We start from the raw sequence: 20,215 nt of genomic DNA, 5'->3' as shown, positions 1-20,215 counted from the left end.
TTAGATAATCTGTGGACTTCAACAAGTCTAATTTCGCACTCGGTCACAAATTTTTATTTTTTTTGCCTCAGTTTGTGATGCACTACAGAACAAACTGTACGTGCTACAAGATAATCCGAAAGCACTATCAAAAAGGCCTGACGCGCTAAACTATTTTTTCAGATGCGCTACTCTATTTTTCTCCCGCGTTGAGACCTACTGGAAAATATTAGTGGGAATGATGCACTAAGTTAAAGACCATACACACTAGAGAATAGACCTCACGCGCTAAACAACGCACTGGATGTGCTAAAAGATCCACCAAATGCGCTAAGGGATGTTCCCTATGCCTAATTCCTATTCCCCGTGTACCAACAAAAGTGTTTAGTTTTGAAAACTGATTTGATTAATGGGGTAGTGCCCCATGGTGGGCACCAAAAATGCATACGGGAAAAGTGGGTCAATGAAACTTAAAATGTGAAAAATGAAGCTCCAAGAGGCTTGTCCATAGACCCACAAGACATCTTGGTGCAAGTTATGGAGTCATGAATAATGACTCAACTTCCCAAGGATGGTTCCATGATTCTCTATCTCACAAGGTCCCTCAAGCCAATGCCTTTGCTCTCAGATCACTGAGCAAAGTGGCTTAGGGATGACAAATGCAAGAACAAGGGATGCTTTTGATTGATTTTAACATGAGAATGCATCCTATCTATGCATGATCCTACAAATGAGTTAAACTATATTATAAGATGACAAGATTAGTATAAATACTATCCTAACATGATATACTAGCTAATGATTTACACTAATGATAAAGGAAATAGTCTAAAATGTTTACTAGATTGATTCCTATTGCAAAGAGAGACTAAATGTATTGATAAAGTTGAGCATAAATGAGATAATAAAGCTTGCATGGATCTTAGATAATAGATTTCTTAGATTCATGGATTCATGGATTCATGGATCCTCAAAATGGAGGAAGGAGAGCTCTATTTATAGGAAAAATAGGGCAATGGATGGCCAAGATTGAAAGAGTTAATCAAGGGTCAAGATTGAAAGTTGTCAATCCATGTTTTAAATTTCCACCAATGAAATGGTGACAATTGTCAACATAAGGTTGGTTGAGAGGATATGTAAGAAGCATTAAATGCTTGAGAAGACCTCATGGTTACCCTAGGAGGTAAGGGTTATCCATTGGATAAATCTTTTACCCAAGGGGTAAACTCTTGTGCAAGGGTTAAAGAAATAACTATGTTCAAAGTAATAAATGCTTGATGAGACCCTTGGGTTAAATGGAGGTTACTTTAGGCAAAAATTCTCTAACCATGCCACTAAGGGTTAGTTAACCATTAATGGTTTGAGGACTTTGGGGACAAATTTGTAAGAGTCCTTCCAAATTTGGGGGCATTCAACAAGTTATCTTGTTGAGTGGATAAAGGCTTTAATGCATTTTGAAGACTTTACTCCAAATTTGAGAAGTGACCTCCTCAAATTTAGGGAAAGGGGATAATTGATGGGTTTTTGTTAATTGATTAAGATTAGATGGATTCTAGGGATGCAAGTGAGTGAGGGAAAATAGAATTATTTAAAATAAATTGCTTTATTTCAATTTGGATGCAGGTTGGGGATTTTAAATAAATTAGATTTATTTAATTGGGGTAAACTATTTAATTAAATGTGAATTTAATTAAAAAGTAGAGAGGAGGGTTTTAATTAAATAAAATGATTTATTCAATTAAATGATGCAAAAAGGGCATTAGTGAATTTAACTAAATAAATTGAATAATTTACTTAATTAAATAGAGGAATGTGGGTGATTTAATTAAATTGGATCTAACTAAATAGAGGAATGAACATGAAATATTTATTTGGGAATATGGTCATTTTTATACGTCTACATTTTGCCCCTCTTTGAAGTGACGTGTGTGCACATGTTGATTCAAAGAAAATGATGTGTCATTATGATTTGTTTGTGATCAATTTTTATGTCATTTTGAAATTTTCACGTCGTGCCCCAAATTTGATAAAATGATGCCCCAGATTTGATAAAATGATGTTGATGATGCCCCCTTGGGAGATGAATCAAAATTTTGAAAAATTGATTTGTTTTTAGATAATTTTGATAGCATTGTAAATTTTGGTCTATGTTGAATGCAAAAATTGATTCATCTCTTGATAATCACGTTGGGTAGGTTGGCATGAGACACCACGAGTGCTTTCGCTTTCCTCCATGTAACCCTGATTTCGAATTACCCTATATAAAGGGGAAAAGTGATTTTTTTTGTGTCATTTGTGCTTGTTGACTTTGGAGAAAGTGACACTTGGAGAGAAGTCAACATGTCGATTCCATATTCTTCTCATCAATTCAAGTGCATTAGGAGGTATTGGGGGCCTGCCACGTATAGACCACTGGTAAGTCAACTTTTTTTACCCCTTTTTGATTTTTGATTTTGTCGTTTTTGGTCATTTTTTGAATTTTTTATGCCGATTTTTACGTTTTAGCATGTCGGGTCGAAAGGGTAGCTTATACGAATTTTTTTTGTATCACGTAGGTTTTAACCATTGAGGATAGCATTAGAAAATTTTAGGCTAGTGCATCATTAGGCTAGGGTAGCGCATAGGATTAGGTTAGCGCACCGAGGTTACAGGGTAGAGTGTTGGGTAAAATGGGTAGCGCGTAGGTTTATGCTAGTGCATAGGGATTCTAGGGGGTCCCATTGGTAGGTCTAGATAGCGCGTAGGTCTGACCTAGTGCATAGGGTTAAGTGTGTAGCGCATAGAGAAGATAGAATAGCACATAGGGTGGGTTTTAGTGCATAAGGTAGGTTAGGTAGCGCTTTGGAAGAAAAGGGTAGTGTGTAAGTGTCTGCTAGTGCATAGGGTTTATTGGGTAGCGCGTTGAGAAAATAGGTTAGTGCATGAGAAGCAACTTAGAATTTAGACAAGATGTTTTAGCACACATAGGAAAAATTTTGGTATAGTGGGATCTAGGAATGAAGAAAATGGGTAGAATGATGCCAGTTCTGCCAGGATAAGTGCGTTTTGCTAGTCTTCATGTTTGTTGCCATTGGTGTGATAAGTGTTTCCAATACGAGTTCTGAGATAACTTGATTTGATTTACAATGTTTCAAGGTGATATAGATTTGATGTGATTTTGATATGATGTGGAACTTGATTTAAATTGTTCAAAGTTTTCAAGTTTTTGATATGAATTGTGGAGCTTGAGTTGTGTTACAAGATGATATGGATGTGAAACTTGAGTTGTGTTACAAGTTGATATGAAACTTGAGTTGTGTTACAAGTTGATATGAATGTGAAACTTGAGTTGTGTTACAAGCTAGTATGTGTTGATGGATTGATATGATGTGGAACTTGATTTATATTTCTTCAAAGTTTTCAAGTTTTTTATATGAATTTGATTTTGAGATCCATGTGTTGATGAGGGAACTGATATTGGACTTGCATTGTTTTTTATAGGAGCGTCTTGGAGTAGTACAGTCGCGTGAGCGATTTTCGATACCATGGTCCTTGATACCATGATTGACATAGGCTGATAGAGACATTATTGAGAGGTGTGGTTTGATCTCTTTGTTAGATATGCCCCGTTTTATCGTAAATCGGGGTTTATTGACAACATTGGCTGAGAGGTGGCACAGTGATACGAACACCTTTCATTTGGCGACAGGCGAGATTACAGTGACACCTGAGTATTGCTACCAGATTTTGTGGATTCCTGTAGTAGGTGAATTTAGGAATAGGGTTTATGATGCAAATGGCTGAGGGAAAATAGAATTATTTAAAATAAATTGCTTTATTTCAATTTGGTTGCAAGTTGGGGATTTTAAATAAATTAGATTTATTTAATTGGGGTAAACTATGTAATTAAATGTGAATTTAATTAAAAAGTAGAGAGGAAGGTTTTAATTAAATAAAATGATTTATTCAATTAAAGGATGCAAAAAGGGCTTTAGTGAATTTAACTAAATAAATTGAATAATTTATTTAATTAAATAGAGGAATGTGGGTGATTTAATTAAATTGGATTTAACTAAATAGAGGAATGAACTTGAAATATTCATTTGGGAATATTGTCATTTTTATATGTCTATAGGTAGTCGTTTAGAAAGTAGTAAGGTGATTGGGTAGTGGTGAGTAGATCGGTAAGGAAGACGTCCATCAGCTAAGCAAAGACTAAACCAGTACACAGGAAGAAATCAGCTAGACAAGGTTGTGATTGGTTCACCAGAAAAGTTGGTAACCAACAAACTTGTAACGTTCAGTTACAACCAGTTAAATTAGAAGTCTTCTCTCAATCAACCAATGGACATATCAGCATGTTCGACAATACTGATAGAGATTCCTACATGATTTCAGAAGCGCATTTTAAGGCTTGACAACAAAATTTTGAAATCTATGTTTTGGAGGGAAAAGTTGGCAAAAGACTTAGGGGTCTATAAATTCACATATCTCATTCTTGAGATGGTTGTTGTCAAGGTGAATGTAGTTAATGTGAAAAAGGACACAGTGATTTTTAGAATATGCAGATCCGAGTGACATAAGACCGGTAGAGTGGCGTTTCACAAAGAAGTGACTCGGGTGACAAAGGACCAACAATGTAGGATTCAAGTATGAGCAAACCGATAGAAGGAAGAGTTGTGGAGGACAGGCACAACCAATGCAGACCAAGATTGATGCCTGATTGTGATTTGATCAGGCTAATGTGTAGCTTCATGTATCTGATCATTTATCTATTTTTTTTGAAATAATTGCAATATAAATCCCTTAATTGGGTGAACTTTAATAGGTCCCATTGTATAAATCCCTTAACCAGGTAACATCTTAACTAATGTTCTAGGTCCTTTAACCAGGCTACCTTTAATAGGGTAAAGGTACTAACCGACCTTGATCAAAATCCCTTAACCAGGTGGCACCTAACCATTGTCTTTGTAATCTCCTAACAGGAATGGCTCTTCACCGGGCGTACTCCAGAAGAGTACAAATTTTGTGAGTTCCTACTCACACTATGGTTTTCTCCCTATTGGGTTTCCACAAGATAAATCTATGTGTCCTTGTGTATCTTTTCATGTATGATTAATCTTTTGTAGTTAATGTGTACATTGGTGAATTCTTAATTAGTTCATATTTAAATTTAAAGGATCAATTAGTAAAAACTAGTAATGTATTGATTCACCCCTCCCCTCTCAGTACTGGTTGGGACTAACAATTGGTATCAAAGCTCAATTCCTCTGAAGTGAAGCTTAAAAACTTGAGGATAAAGATCATGGAAGAGTATCGGTATCAGAAGCAGGTTGATGAAGCCAATGAGATTATTGCTCAGTTGAAAGAGAGATTGAGAAAATCTCTTGCTTAAAGGAAGGAATTGGATCAACAACTAAATGAGAGACAAGATATCATAGATCAACTCTCTAAACATAGTGGATCTGAAGAAGCTGATGAAGCAGTCGCATAACTCATGGAAAAGAACAAGAAGCTGACCAAAGAAATCACACATCTCAAAAGAGAACATGAAGGTCAGGCCCTGAGAATGACTGAGATACTAGAAGCTAGCAGAAGTGCTGACAAAAGAAAGAGAGAGGCAGAAGAAGATCTATGAAAATATGAAAGAGCCAAGAGACATGTTGAAGATGCCCTGAGAGAAAATGATGCAATCATGATTGAGAAAGATGAAGAGATTCGAGTTCTCACTTAGGAAAATGAATACATACACAAACAATTGAATGACAATGCAAAAGAAAAGGAGATGATGATAAAAGAGATTGAACAACTCAAGAGAGAGTTGAAAATAGAAAATGAGAGAAATGAGAAGCTAACAAAATTCAATGAAAGCTATGAGAAGGTAGATAAATAGTTGAAAGCTCAGAGAAGAACAAAGGATACAACCAGTCTTGGTTACCCTGGTTCAGGTCCTATGGAAATAGGAGAATCATATAAATCCAAAAGAATGAAGGATGATAAAAGAAATCAATAGAAGCAAGAAGTATAAAGTATTTCAAATTCTCTTGTAATCATTGTGGAAAATTGGGACATAAGACCGATGACTATAGGAATAAACCAGTTAATCAAAAAAAGACTTTTACTTTTGATGGTTACTACCAAAATTGTCATAAGTATGGTCACACTTCTTATGAGTGTAGATCTCATTCAAGCAACCTATCCAGTGCAAAAAGATTTAATGGACATTTCTTCATTTGAAATAAGTTTGGACACAAATCAAAAGAATGTAGGTTCAAGATAAAGGTATCAAGACCACCATTCAAACCGTCTAGTCGTAACAAAAGGAGTAATTAGTTGAATGCCACCTGTTCCATGTGTGGTAATTTTGGTCATGTTGTTGAAACATGAAAAATGAAGATGGGTTAGAGAAACAATCCAGGACCATGGAGGACAACTGCTATGGCATGATTTAACTGTCATAAGATCGGCCATCTAGCCAGAGAATGCAGAAGCCGATCCTACAACCAATCTGCAAACAAGAATCAATTTAGTAAGAAAAAGGAGCAAAATGACCTGAAAGGAAAGAAGACAACTAAAGAAATAAGAGATGAAATGAAAATGTTAGGATTCCCAAAGATACTGAGAGGGGGGGTGAATTAGTATCTAACCAATTAATGGATTTTTTGAATTTATTAAATGAATTGCATTCCAAAACGGTGTACTGGTAAACCAAAATTAATGCAGTAAATAAGAACAATAAACACAACATACAAAGAACACCATAACACAATATTTTTAACGAGGAAACCCAATGTGGGAAAAAACTCAGTGGGATTTGTGACCCACAATATTCACTCACTAGCCAATAAGTGAATATTACTGATACAATAGGGGCCTGCTCATGCAGGAAGGCCAACTGCCTAAAGCTCACTGCTTAAATACAAAAAGGAAGTCTCATTGACTTACAAAATTGAATTATATAAATCCAATGTCATGTACTGATTCGGATCAGCATCTACTATGCCAGATTCAGTATCGGTTTAAGCTCTTGCAATAATCATAAACCTTATTCCACAATCTGCCTTAATATTCGCACATATTATCCATCTCTCATATTCCTATTACAGATGTTTTATAAGATCTCATACTTATATATGAGCCTTATTACAACATGCCTTGTTGATTTACAAAAATATTTTACAATTAAATATAAAATATAATCAACAAAATCTTGTTGGCCAGGGTGTCAGTAAACATCTTTGTCGTTGCCGATGCTGGTGTCTGTGCCTGTGTCAGTGTCTGTCAGTGCCATAGGATTGTAAGGTTTCCATCAATGAGAATACCTTCAATCACCTACAATTTCTCATTGGAGTGTGCATTTGCCAATAGAAAAAGACATGGATCAAGAAGGATTAAGGAAAAGAAGGACAAGGACATCCTGAAATCAAGGACTTTCTTTTAAAATAAAAATATATCTTCCCCTTTTAAACTTAAATTCTAGGTTGGATATATTTTTCCAAAAACCCTAATATTTTAATTTTAGTTTAATTAAAAGCAATTTTATTTTTCTTTTCTAATTCCTAACAAAGAAATTAACATGCAATAAGCAAAAATCATTTCTTTCTTTTATTTTCTCATGCAAATTAATTAAATTCCTAAAAAAGGAATTAAAGCAATACTTTAATTCTAATTTATTCTTTTATTCATTTATTTATTCTGTTATTCTTTTATTTATTTAAAATTCTAGGAAACAATAAATGAAATTAATCTAATTTATTTTTCACTAAAATTTAAATAAAATATATTTCTAATATCATGCAGCTTACAACTTAATTTAATAACTTCTTTTAATTAATTAAATTTATAGTCTCAATGCATAAAATACATAATTCAAAAATACCAACTATGAGATAAATCCATAAATTTAATTAATTAATTAAATCCACTAAAACACACAAACTGAACAAACCCCATGCAAAGACTCAGAAAAAGTCAAATGACAATACACAAAGGCCGAACAAACTGACAGGACGACCAACTGACGACACTCACAAGAGTGTAACTGGTTAAAATAGGGTCAACTACTACCTCCTCCACTTCCATCTAACAATATAAGGCATGCTCATACCTATGAAGCCAAATGGAGACGATACCCTGTACCTACCCGATACTTGTACCTGCAATATCTTGCATCACCAATCCACACATGCATATATACAATATAGAAAACATGACATGCACACCGATGAAGGAGAATCACGACGTTCCCTGTCTCACTAGAGTGAGTGAAGGAAAATTGTCTCCTTGCATCCAATACACTCGCAGACATGCAACATATTGATTCACATTGCATAGATAAAGTAAAGTGTCAATACATAATAATAATCCATAAAATGCCATAAATCACAAGTACTAAAATACTGCAAATGAATTATGCATCTCATATCTAGATAAAGCATGAAATAATGTCATATAAGTCTTAATAACACATCATGGTAATGTATCCACTGAAAGTAAATAATAATAAAATATGAGTCCAATAAGTTCAAACGAGGAGAGGTACTACTATTACTAATAATCAAGTTGCCATTAGTTTTATGTTCAAAGTTATTCTATATACTCTAGTCGATTACTACTGCTGAAATATTCAGTCGGTATGCATAGTCTAGTCGGTTATAGAAGAAAGTAGTCTCAGAGCGTAGTATACATCGAGCTATCTGTTGAGTATCATTTCATGTCTACCGAGCAGCAAAGATGACACACTGAGTTGACATACACCGAGTGAAACATGTTACCAGATTCATTGAACCTGGACATACATATGAAAATGTGTTACAAGATTGAGGCACATAGAACCGTTATCACATTGGAAATTGCACTTGAAGATTGTTTATGATTTTGAGGTCATCTAACCAATGAAATATTTTGCATGGTTATTCATTCGATAAAATATATTTGTAAGATCGAAGCAATGAATGGATCACTGACATAAGAGATCTATTTATACAACATGGATTAAGATCAGAAATATACATGTAGCATGACAGAAAGGAAGATATAGAAATATATGAAGAAAGACATGTGAAATCACTAAGTGTTATGACTGCTACAGAGACACAGAGGTCACCGAGAAGGATTTCAGAGAACAGTCAAAGAACAGAGTAAATAGAAGGGTTTACCGAGTTACTATATGGGTTACCGAGGTATGCTATAAGCAAGGTAATCTTATTCTGAGCACATAGAATCTGCTATAACATTCCAGATGTAAAGTTGCAGATATTTGTAATGATTTTATTGTAATATTTTGAAGTTGTAAGAGAAACCTTTAATAGGGTAAAAGACTCTAATCAAGTATATAAATTCTAAAACCTCTACCCAGGTGCAGTATTTATATTAAGTGTTGTAAAATCTTTTAGAAAGGTAGATCTAACAGATCTTGATACTCCTTACAGGGTAAGCTATCAGAAATAGCTAATCATGTAGCTCTATCTGAGCAACCTTTATTATTGTAGTAGTGAAGTTGTGGGTGCCATCCCCATTGCATTTTTTCTCTCTAACCAAGAGTTTCTGTGTAACCAAAATATATGTGTTATGGAGTGAATCATGTATGATTGTTATCTATTTGTTTTATCTTTATATTATGTTACTGCACTATTCGATTTATGCATAATAGTAAAGTTATTATTGAAGAAATGTTTTGAAATACTGATTCACCCCTCCCCTCTCAGCACATTAGCTTTCCATAGTGGGCCTAAAAATTGGTATCAGAGCTTGAATCTTGGAAAAGGGTTTAACTACCTAAAGAGAAATATCTTATCAACGGAAGGCTATAAACAATCTTGGAGGATTGTGTATCTGCAAGAAGAACCAGATCATGCTAATCAAGTGATTGCAGACATGCAAAGGCAAATGCAAAAATCTCTGAAAGTGAGAAGAAGATTATCTAATGATTTGCAGGACTCTCAAGAGTTAGTGGAACAAATTGAGACATCATCTGAAAATAGTATATCTGAAGAGACTGAAGAAATGATTGGAGTATTGAAAGAAAAGAACAAAGCACTGGTTGATCAGCTAAAAGCAATTAAAAGAGAACATGAACATTTCAGCACATGAATGACTGAAAATCTTGATGCATTGAGGACAGCCAAGGATAAAGTAAGAGATCTAGAAAGAGAGAAACAACATCTTGAAGTCTTAGTATCTAATAAGAATGATGAAATCACAAGGATGACTGAAATTCAACAAAACCTGTCAGATCAACTAGGTTATGCACATCATGAAGCAAATTTGAAAGATGGTGAGAATCAAGCATTGAAACTTGAAGTATCAAGGTTGACCAATGGACTTGAAACAGAGAAGAAATCCAAAGAAACATTGAAGAAGAGTTATGAAGCATCAAAGATGTTGGATGAGCAACTGAATACAAGAAGACCCAACAAAGATGCAGGACTCGATTACAAAGGAAAAGACTCTACCGAGAAGGGAATTCATACCACCGAGAGAGGAGAATCATCAAAGCAAGCTGGAATCAAGAATAACATCAAAAGAAAGAAGCCTATTTGCAACTACTGTGGAAATCAAGGTCACACTGCCAACATGTGCCAAATCAGAAAAGGTAAGCAACCGAATGTCACTAAGTCCAACAATTATTGTTACAACTGCAATAAATATGGTCACACATCTAATCAATGTAAGACAAAGTCTGTTAACAATTATCAGAAGGCAAAATTCAAAGGGTTTTGTAAAAACTGCAATAGATATGGACATAGTATCGAGAAGTGTTGGTTTAAGCAAAAGAACTACATGTGGTCTGCACACCGAGCAAATGCTAGAGGTTACCGAGCTCACACAAATCCTTACCAATAGTATTCTGCAGTACCATGGGATTACAATACAAGGATATGGTTTGAATGTTGTGGAAGATATGGACATATAAGTGCCAACTGCTTTATAAGGTTTGGGATGAACAACCGAAGATCATGGAGAAATCCTGGTATGGCATGTTTTCATTGTCACAAAGTTGGACACTTGGCTGAAGATTGCAGAGAGCAACCTAGAAAAGACACTGAGGAAATAAAAGACAAATTACATATAATTTGGAAAAACAAGGAAATTGTGTCAAATGAAGAAAGCACCTTACCTATCGAGTTAGGTGCACCTATTCCAAATTAATTAGTAAAGGTATGAAGGGACTGCATTCTCTCAAGGTTAAATCTTAATAGTTCCTACTTCATTATGTACTTAATTCAAAATCTACATAATTAAGATGTAATAGTAAGCTTGAAATTCTATCAAAGTTTTTTAGAGCACTTTACAAGAAACCTGTCAAGTCGATGAATACAGGAAACCTGTCAAGTCGGTAAATGAAGGAAGTTTGGTTACTCAGTTAAAGCGGAAAAAGGAAAGAAAGTTTAGTGGAACCAAGTGCATTTAATGTTTTTGACCTAACCTACACAAAGCCCGATAAGGTATATTGTGTACTTAAAGCATTTTCGCGGTCATTTTTACTTACCAAGTTTTTGAGAGAACATAGCAAAGTGAATCTAAGGTGATCAAACCTCCTACAAAGCAAATTTAAGGTATTTACATCAATCTCAACACATTGTTAAGATGGTTTATCGATCTTATCAAGTTATTATTATCTGCTAAAGTGTGAAGTGTCTGCTGTTTGAAAATCCTGAAACCCTAAGGATCTTTTGTTAGTTTTTTTATTTGAAATCTACAAATGGCACCTAAGATCCAAGATCCCATTGTTGTCAAGAATGTTGAAAAGCCCTCACTAAAATACTCGTTAACTCCCAAAGTTGCATCTGAACCGGATGACAAAACCGTATTTTCACTCATCCCGGATAGAGTGTTATTAGTCGAGGATGTGAGATTCTTCACCAAATGTCATGTTGAAGAACTAGGTCATGTTGAAATCAAAGACACTTATGATGAATTATGCACAGATGGTAAATTGAATAGCAAGTATGAGCACATTAAGATCAAGGGATTAACTAAAGCCCTAACCTATCCCCATGTATTCAAACCCCAGTGGGTCAAGTTTGTTCTGAGCAAAGTTCACGATGACTTCATGTGGCTAGAAGAGCAACCATTTAAGATTACCAAGGAAATCATTCATCTGATTACCGATTACCCTGTTTATGATCATGCCTGAGCCCAAAAGATGATATCACATAAGGAATTGATCAGTTTAACTGGAGTGGAATCAGATTGTAGAGGACTAAAATTGAACAATGTCACAGATGAAGAACTAAAATTTGCCATTAGAGTAATAGACTACTATTTCTTCCAATCGGCAAGGGAAAATAGTGTACCCTGTGCAGCAGTAGACCTAGCATACAAAATTGTGAAAAAGGGAATGAAAATTGATCTTTGTGAGGTGTTACTGGAAAACCTATTTGAGAATCTGAACACCATTAGGAAGCCAAAGAAGAGCAACTTGGCTAGTACACTAAAGTTTGGATCATTACTTGTATGCATGTTTTTCTATTTTGAAAAATTATTTCCATCAGTCGGTAAAGTTGTTTGGGAACTACACCGACCAATCACCCATCAGATTAATGACTTCATCAAGAAGTTAGGTGATAATTTTAATGATATTATGGATGATTACTTCAGTAAGTTTCAAGAGAAAATGCATAATAGGTACCGGATTCAACCCCAGCTAGTGGAGAAATACAAAAATGACATATGTTTTGAAGTAGACACTAATTACTGTTATGTGAATGGTGTGGAACCTGTTATCACTGTTTAAAATTGGGTTCTTCTTTTCCCATAATTGGCTATGGTTCATTAAAAAAAAATTTGAATAGGGTGTAATCCCAAGTGCTTCAGCTTTGTTCTAAACCTTAGGGGTTTAAGGGTTTTTGATTTTTTATCCTTTTGTGTTAAACCCTCTGGTTTCTAATCTTCTGTTACTTTATTCACTTAAGATATGGGTCGTGGGGTCGTGGGAAGTGTCCCCCCTTATTATTTGCCTAGGTGGTTACGTTGATTATTTGAAAATTTTATGCCTTGTATGCTTTTCTTCTAAAGTTGTCGGGCCCAGTAATTAGTGATCAATTTGAGAGATGATCCAACGGCGTGCGCTATTTCGCAAGGGTAAAATGCTCACCCTTTAGGCCCGTGAAATAGCGAGAATTAACGAGGGCCATCCATGTCTCATGACGGAGGAAGTAAAGGGTGTAGCTATCAAAGGTGGTTGGAGCCCCGTGGCTTTCTTTTGGCGTATTAAAAGGTAGCACGTGGCACAAGTCACCACAGTCGGCGGGTTAGGAATAAAGGTTCGAAGTGGGCCCCAGAAATGGCCTGGCAGGTACAGCTGTTAACAATCTATTGAGATCCCGTGGCTTCCTTCTGGCAAATGACAGAGTGACAAGTCAGCTCCGAAAGTGACAAGGCGCCAAGTGTCCATGACGAGTCCGCGGGCCCACCTCTCCTGAAAGCCTTCTCAAAGGATTAAATGCCGATTAATTTGAGAGATGATCCAACGACTCGCGCTATTTCGCAAGGGTAAAATGCTCACCCTTTATGCCCACGAAATAGAGAGAATGAACAAGGACCGTCCACGTGTCATGATGATATGCGGTCTAAAAGGAAAATGTGGGTCCCTATGGTTCCCTTCTAGCAAATGAGAAAATGACAAATCAGCTCCGCAGGTGACTGGATGCCAGGTGTTCGTGACAAGTCAGCGGGCCCATCATTCCTGAAAGCCTTTTCAAAGGATTAAATGCTGATCAACTGCAGGGATGATCCGACGGTCGACGCTATTTCGCAAGGGTTAAGTGCTCACTCCTTATGCCCGCGAAATAGCGAGAATGAACAAGAACCATCCACGTGTCATGATGATGATGTGAGAGATAGACCTGTTGAGACGAAAGTGGGGTCCCTCATAGTTTCCTTTTGGCGAATGACAGAGCGACAAATCAGCGCCGCAGGTGACTAGATGCCAGGTGTTAGTGACGAGTCCGCGGGCCCACCATTCCTGAGAACCTTTTCAAAAGATTAATTAGTGATCAACTTGAGGGATGATCCAATGGCTCGCGCTATTTCGCAAGGGTAAAGTGCTCACTCCTTATGCCCGCAAAATAGCGAGAATGAACAAGAACTGTCCACGTGTCATGATGACACGTGGTCAAATAAGAAAGTGTGGGCCCGCCAAGGTGGAAACGTTGTTGTAAAAAAAAGACACACGGCCAGTATCAAATAGAATGCGAAGGGAATTTTAAGGCCAATGATTCGATGCCATGTGGTATTATGTAGCCAATAGAAAAGCGGGACCCAGACTAAAGACAAAGCCATCAGTAACGAAAAGGTAACAATGAAACACTTGCAGGAATGTTATGACCCGTTGGAGCGAAAAATACGAATTCTCGTATGAATTCGATTTTGAAGGGACGGCCGAAGCATGCAGAATCAGTGTCATAGTTAAGGCCCTGAGTACAAGTATTTGATTACCTAACAACCAAGTGAAGATATCTTTCAAAATATTTTGCAGAAGAGCAGACGTAGAGTTATCTTTTTCAGATACAGAGCAGGCGGTTCAGTTGCAAAGCAAATTCCTTCAAGCAAGCATCAGGTTCTTTCATATTTTGTAGCAATTCTTGTGTGGTGTTTTAAGTAAAATCATTCTCGTGTTGCAGGATTGTTTAAGAGTGATATTCATTTTCTTGCATTTTCAAATTCCTAAAAGGGATTTTTCCGGCAAGGTTAATTATTTAGAAAGAAGTGTATGTGATGATTTTTTAGAACAGTTGACATTGTCAACTAACCAGGCATCAAAGGTCAAAGAGTTAGTGCCCAGGGCTCCCCATCTAAAGATAGGAGAAGGATTGTATGACAAGGGTAATTGGCTGAGAGACCCACAGGTGGGACTGTCCGGGTTGGGGTTATTTAAAGTCGGATTTGGAATGAGAAATTCTCCTGCCCCTCAAAACAGTATTTGGGAACTAGATGTTGGGAAGTTAGTAGTCCTAGGGGTATTCATGGATACAGACTTGTTAACCCAAATGGCATTAAATTATGATCCAGTAACAAGATGCATCTGGGATATAAATGGGAAAACCCTTGTGGAAATTAATGCTGCGGAATTTAGGACAGCATTCGGACTCAATGAGTTCACAAACTTCCTGGAACCCATAAATTTCACATCATTAGCCCAAGTGTACAGTGCACAGAGGAGTTATCTCAGGAATGGGCCTCTTAAAGAACTTTTTCTGAAAATAGGAGGGTTAGCAGTTGTAGGACCCAATACGCAAGAGCCTTTCTCATTGAGTATGTTTACCTTGAGGGCTAAAGGAATGTATTGGGCACTTTGCCAAGTTCTAGGAGAGGATGCTGAAGCAAATATGCCAAATCACTACTTGCTAATGATTGTTCAGATTTTGAATCCTTCTCTTGCTATCACATTTGATTATGCTTCTTTTATTGCCAATGCTATCCATGGAGGGTTGATAGGAATAAAGAATGGAAAGGTGGATAGACCTTTTGGATGGTATTCGCTCTTAATGCACCTTTTTCTCTTCAAAGGTGGTGATTATTTTGCTAGTGGACTGGACCTAGTTAAAAAGAAGGAAGGAGAGAAAATGCCAGTACAATTATGGAGTACTGTGTTGTCATGGGACAGAGAGGATGCTAGTTTCCTAAAGTTTGATAAATATTTTGCATCTAAAATAAGGACTCTCCTTTGCTCTGATAACCCAAGAGTCCCCAAAGTTCTTCTGGAATTCATAAGGCCAAAAGAATTTGCAGAGAACATCAAAATTGTTCATAACTGGGGCGACATGTATTTATATCCAGTCTCCACAGTTTTCAAAGTTTTTGGTTTCAGGGGTACTCCATTTTTGTTACCTTACCAGGTCCCTCTCAAAGTGGGAATAGCGGAGATCCTTAGGCAAATTGGTGGCCTACAAGAAGCAGAGTTAATAGGCAGAGGCAAAGGGACTATTTTCCCTGCAGCTACCATAGCCCACCAATTCGTAATTACAAAGGGAGGCTGGAATTGCTTTGAGGATTTCCTCAAACCTTACCATTTATCCACTGCAGTGTCTAGGTGTGCTGATCCAGAGGACTTCTTCAACGGTGTGTTCAGGAAGAAGGTAGCATGCAAAGGTAGGCCTCATCAATTCCAATTTCCTGAAGACCTCATCAGAAATGAATTTGATTTAGATTAGTAGGAATTAAGGAAAGAAAAGTGGGTGGCTTACAAGAAAGCCTTGGATTTTGTGCATCAATTTGATGCTAGCTATGACCCATTGTCTAGCTTCTTTCCATTGGAAGAAAAAATAAAATTTTTGATTGTTTGTTTTGAAGATGTGATGCAAACACTGAAGGAGAAGAGGGAAGCTATGATTAAGAGTAACCCTGAAAAGGCTAGAATGATCCTGAGCAAATCAGCTTCCACCAAAGCAATTCCTCCTGGTGATTACACATTGCACAAGAAATCAGGTTACAGTATGCTAGTGCCTACAATAGGGGAGCCCTCCACATCCAAACGAAAGAGGAAGGTACAAGATGTCATTCACATCCAGGATAGCCCAAAGAAGCAAAGGGTGGGGAAGGAAGTGCAATCAGATACACCTTTGTATTCCCCATCCCAATCCCCTATCCATATAGGAGATGAACAAGCAGCAACCGAATACCTCTTGCAGTTGGGTAGCTTGGGTGAAATCGCATACACCTATGATGAAGTGGAGGAGGGAATGCCAGAAGAGCCCATTGATGCTGAAATGGACATCACCTCTACTGAACTTAAAGGCCAGGAGTGGGATCCTGAGATAAAAAAGGCAAGTAATGCCTTTTTAGCTGATGACAACTTTGTTACATCAGAAGCATTCATGCAGTTCATTTGGAAACAACATATAAATAGATATAATGCTAGATGTGAGACAAGGAAGGCTGAGCAGCCTGATAAAGACCCAGCCTCAGTGGAGGAAGAAATAAAATAGGAGATGATGGAAGAATTCAAAACCATCACTCCTGAACAAGGAAGAGATCTAGTAGCACAAGCTGGAGTGCTCATCTTACCAGAGTGGGATATTGTTGATGCTCTAGTGCTAGATGCAATAAGAAAAGAAACTAAACCCATGGAAGGGGTTACATTCAGTAAGGATAATGCTGCACTAGTTATGTGGTCCCTCAAGAGAAATGAGGGCAAGAAAAGTAAAGACACCCCAGGGTCAAGTCACCTTGGTGGATTGATGGTAAAAAGAGTGAAGAGTACAGGGGTAGTAGAAGCTGCTAGCACTGTGCTAGAAACTGCAAAATTCAGTGTTGTAGTGGCTGAAAAGGAAGCCAAAGAAAAGGAGGCCCTCCAAATTAAGTTGGAAACAGTTTTGAAGGCCTACAATAATGCCAAGGAGGAGGTGAGAGGTAAAGATAGCATCATTGCTAGATTACAAAGCCAGTTGATGGGATAGCACCAACAAGGTGAGCCTTCAACATTGATGATTTCCTCCTCGCCTACAAGACCTCCACCTACAAGCCCTATCATCGAATTTCCACTATCCCCAGCACCTTCCAGCTCCCAAATGATTGAGATTACTCCTCAAGAACTAGAAAACCTGAAGCAGGCTCAGGCCTTGTATGCAGGGAAATATGAGGAGAAAGTAAGGGCCACAATCTCCAGTTTTGCAGAGACAATAAATGCCTCATTGCTCTACAACAATGTGGGAAAGATTATGGAGATATGGAATGAGCTGAGAAGAGATAAGGCAATTTTGACACCCATTTTTGACAGATGGAGACCTAGGGAGCAAGATCTAGAGTTCATGTGTGTATCCTGTCATGAAGCAAGAGCTAATCCCATTATCAAATCCACTTCTGATGTCGCTAAGGTCTTAATGCAATTGGCAATAGAGGTGGATGATGTGGATAGAAGGGTTAAATTGCTTAAGAAGGAATACACTGATCAAGTTTGTGAGTTGCTCCCAGGAATTTTTGATAATCCGGATCAGTTAAAAGGCAAGCAGATATGGCTTAAGGAAATAGAAGCCAAATTGTCAGCAAGAGTCAAAGGAATCATTGATCTTGATGATACTTCTTTCTTTGTCGTGACAATACAAGAGATAGAAAAAATTAAGTCACATTATGGTTTTCTTAATTCAGAAGTCAACAAACTAAGGAATTCTTGGAAAAGGTTGACTAAAAATAAAGATGATGTGATTAATTTTTCATGGCCGACAGAAGAAATATATAGTGAGTGGGCAACTAAATATGCCACCTAGGATCCGGAACAGTTGGAGAGTGCCCCTGAAAAGACAGAAGAGGTTGCAACAGAATAACAGGTTGACATAACTGCAGAGGCTGAAAAGTGCTTGTAACTGCTTTTACGAAAAGCTTGTAACTTCTTTAATTATAACAAATTTTCCTCGAGAAGTCCAAAGCTTTGTACATCCATGTTGTTATAAATGGATACCAGGACTAGAGGAAAAGGGATCACAAGTTTTTTTTGTAAGAAAACGCTGCAGAAATTTATCTGAGTTTTTTCAAAGTTTAATGGAGAATCAGAATTTCTTGTAATATTTCTTGAAATGAATATCAATATACAGGCCATCGGTTTTGAGTAAAGCTATGTGTTGTCTTCAAGTTTGTTCACAAATTTATTTACTATCTTTATTCTGAATAATCCAGGGTTGTTTAGTTTGAATGGAATTGCAAAGCAATCTCAGTATAAGTGTTTGTTAGCTTTTCTCTTTAGGAGGGAAATTAAATATGCGGGATCACTCATACCAGTAAATTCTTTGGAAGGAACTTTGAATTTTGAGGACTATAGCTTAGTCTAGAATGATTGAATTCTTGTATGTGTCAGGCATAAATCAAGATTAGTGGAAACCAAGCCGACGGGAAGCATAAAGATATATTGTTTCAGGAGTTTTATTTGAGTTTAGGTGACTCTGTAACCTTGGATAAGGGACTGGTATTAATCGAGGTTGTTTATTGCATACTTTGTTGATCAAAAATGCTGAAGTTAAGTACAGTTTCTATTCTTTGTCTTCAGTTGATTTCAAGGTGAATAAATCCACTGGTTTTCTGGACTGGTTTGCTGTGGGTTTATTGTTTAAAAGTGTGAAATTAATTCACAAAGGTATACCCACCTGGGCTCTAAGGAAGCCCGAAGTGTAGAAGGTCTAATCAAACCTTGTCATATGTTATCTCTGGAATTTCCTTATCTTTGATGTTTTCTCTGCACCCAGTTTAGATCATATTATCCTAAGGACATTGAAGGGAATCAAATTTTGAGGACAACAGAACCAAGAACTCAATCTTTGTCATCAATGGGTTACGAGATTGATTTTGACATCACACAACAACAAATTGATGCATTTCGTACATTGCTAAGACATGCTACCAAGCTGAGGTATGGAACCTGTAGACACCCAAAATTGTCATGATTAATTAAATAAATATTTTATTTATTTAATTATCTAAGCCTAATTATTCTATTAATTAAATAAATTTTTATTTATTTAATTAATTCATTTATCCTCTTCTAGCCTTATTTCTCATTTAAATAAATACATTTATTTATTTAAATTACCCTTTCCTAAATTAAATAAATATTTTATTTATTTAATTGTCCTACTTCTTCTATTAATTAAATAAATTTTTATTTATTTAATTAATTCATTATCTTTTTCTACACATGACACATGTCATTCATCTCTTAATTCATACACTACCTACCTCTTTCATTATTTTGGTATTTCTTTTACCTACCCTCTAATCCTAGCCGACCTCTCTTTTTACACCTCTCAATCTTAACCCTCCATTTCATATCGTGTCTTCTATTTAAGGAGATGCTTTCTTCATTGTCAAACCCTAATGACACATGCTAATGATCTTTCATGCAACTTGACTACACTACGATCCTACTTGCAACCACATTCCGTTCTTTGTTGAGCTCTTGTGCATATAAAAATCTGAGAGCAAATATATCAAGCAAGATCAATGGAGATAGGAAGAATGGAGATCAAAACCCTATTGGACATGTGATGGTATAATCTTTGTGATTTTGAGTTATTTTGCATTGTCTTAGGTTATCTTCATATGTTATGGTGGATCTTTGTTCATTGTTAGGCTAGGGTTTGGTGGTTGAATTCATTTAGCCTTTCAATATTGTTATTATTGTTATCCATTTTCACCATATACATTTTGGCACGCCCGGTGGGACCCTTGTCCCTTTGCATTTAACATTTTTGTTGCAGATTTTGCATTTTTGAAGTTGTAGATCAGACAATTTTCGACGACATTTTAGGTTTTTCCGTGTCTGCGA

The sequence above is a fragment of the Cryptomeria japonica genome, chromosome 2 (genome assembly GCF_030272615.1).
Source record: "Cryptomeria japonica chromosome 2, Sugi_1.0, whole genome shotgun sequence".
Taxonomy (NCBI): domain Eukaryota; kingdom Viridiplantae; phylum Streptophyta; class Pinopsida; order Cupressales; family Cupressaceae; genus Cryptomeria; species Cryptomeria japonica.
Note: the sequence above shows the minus strand (reverse complement) of the source record.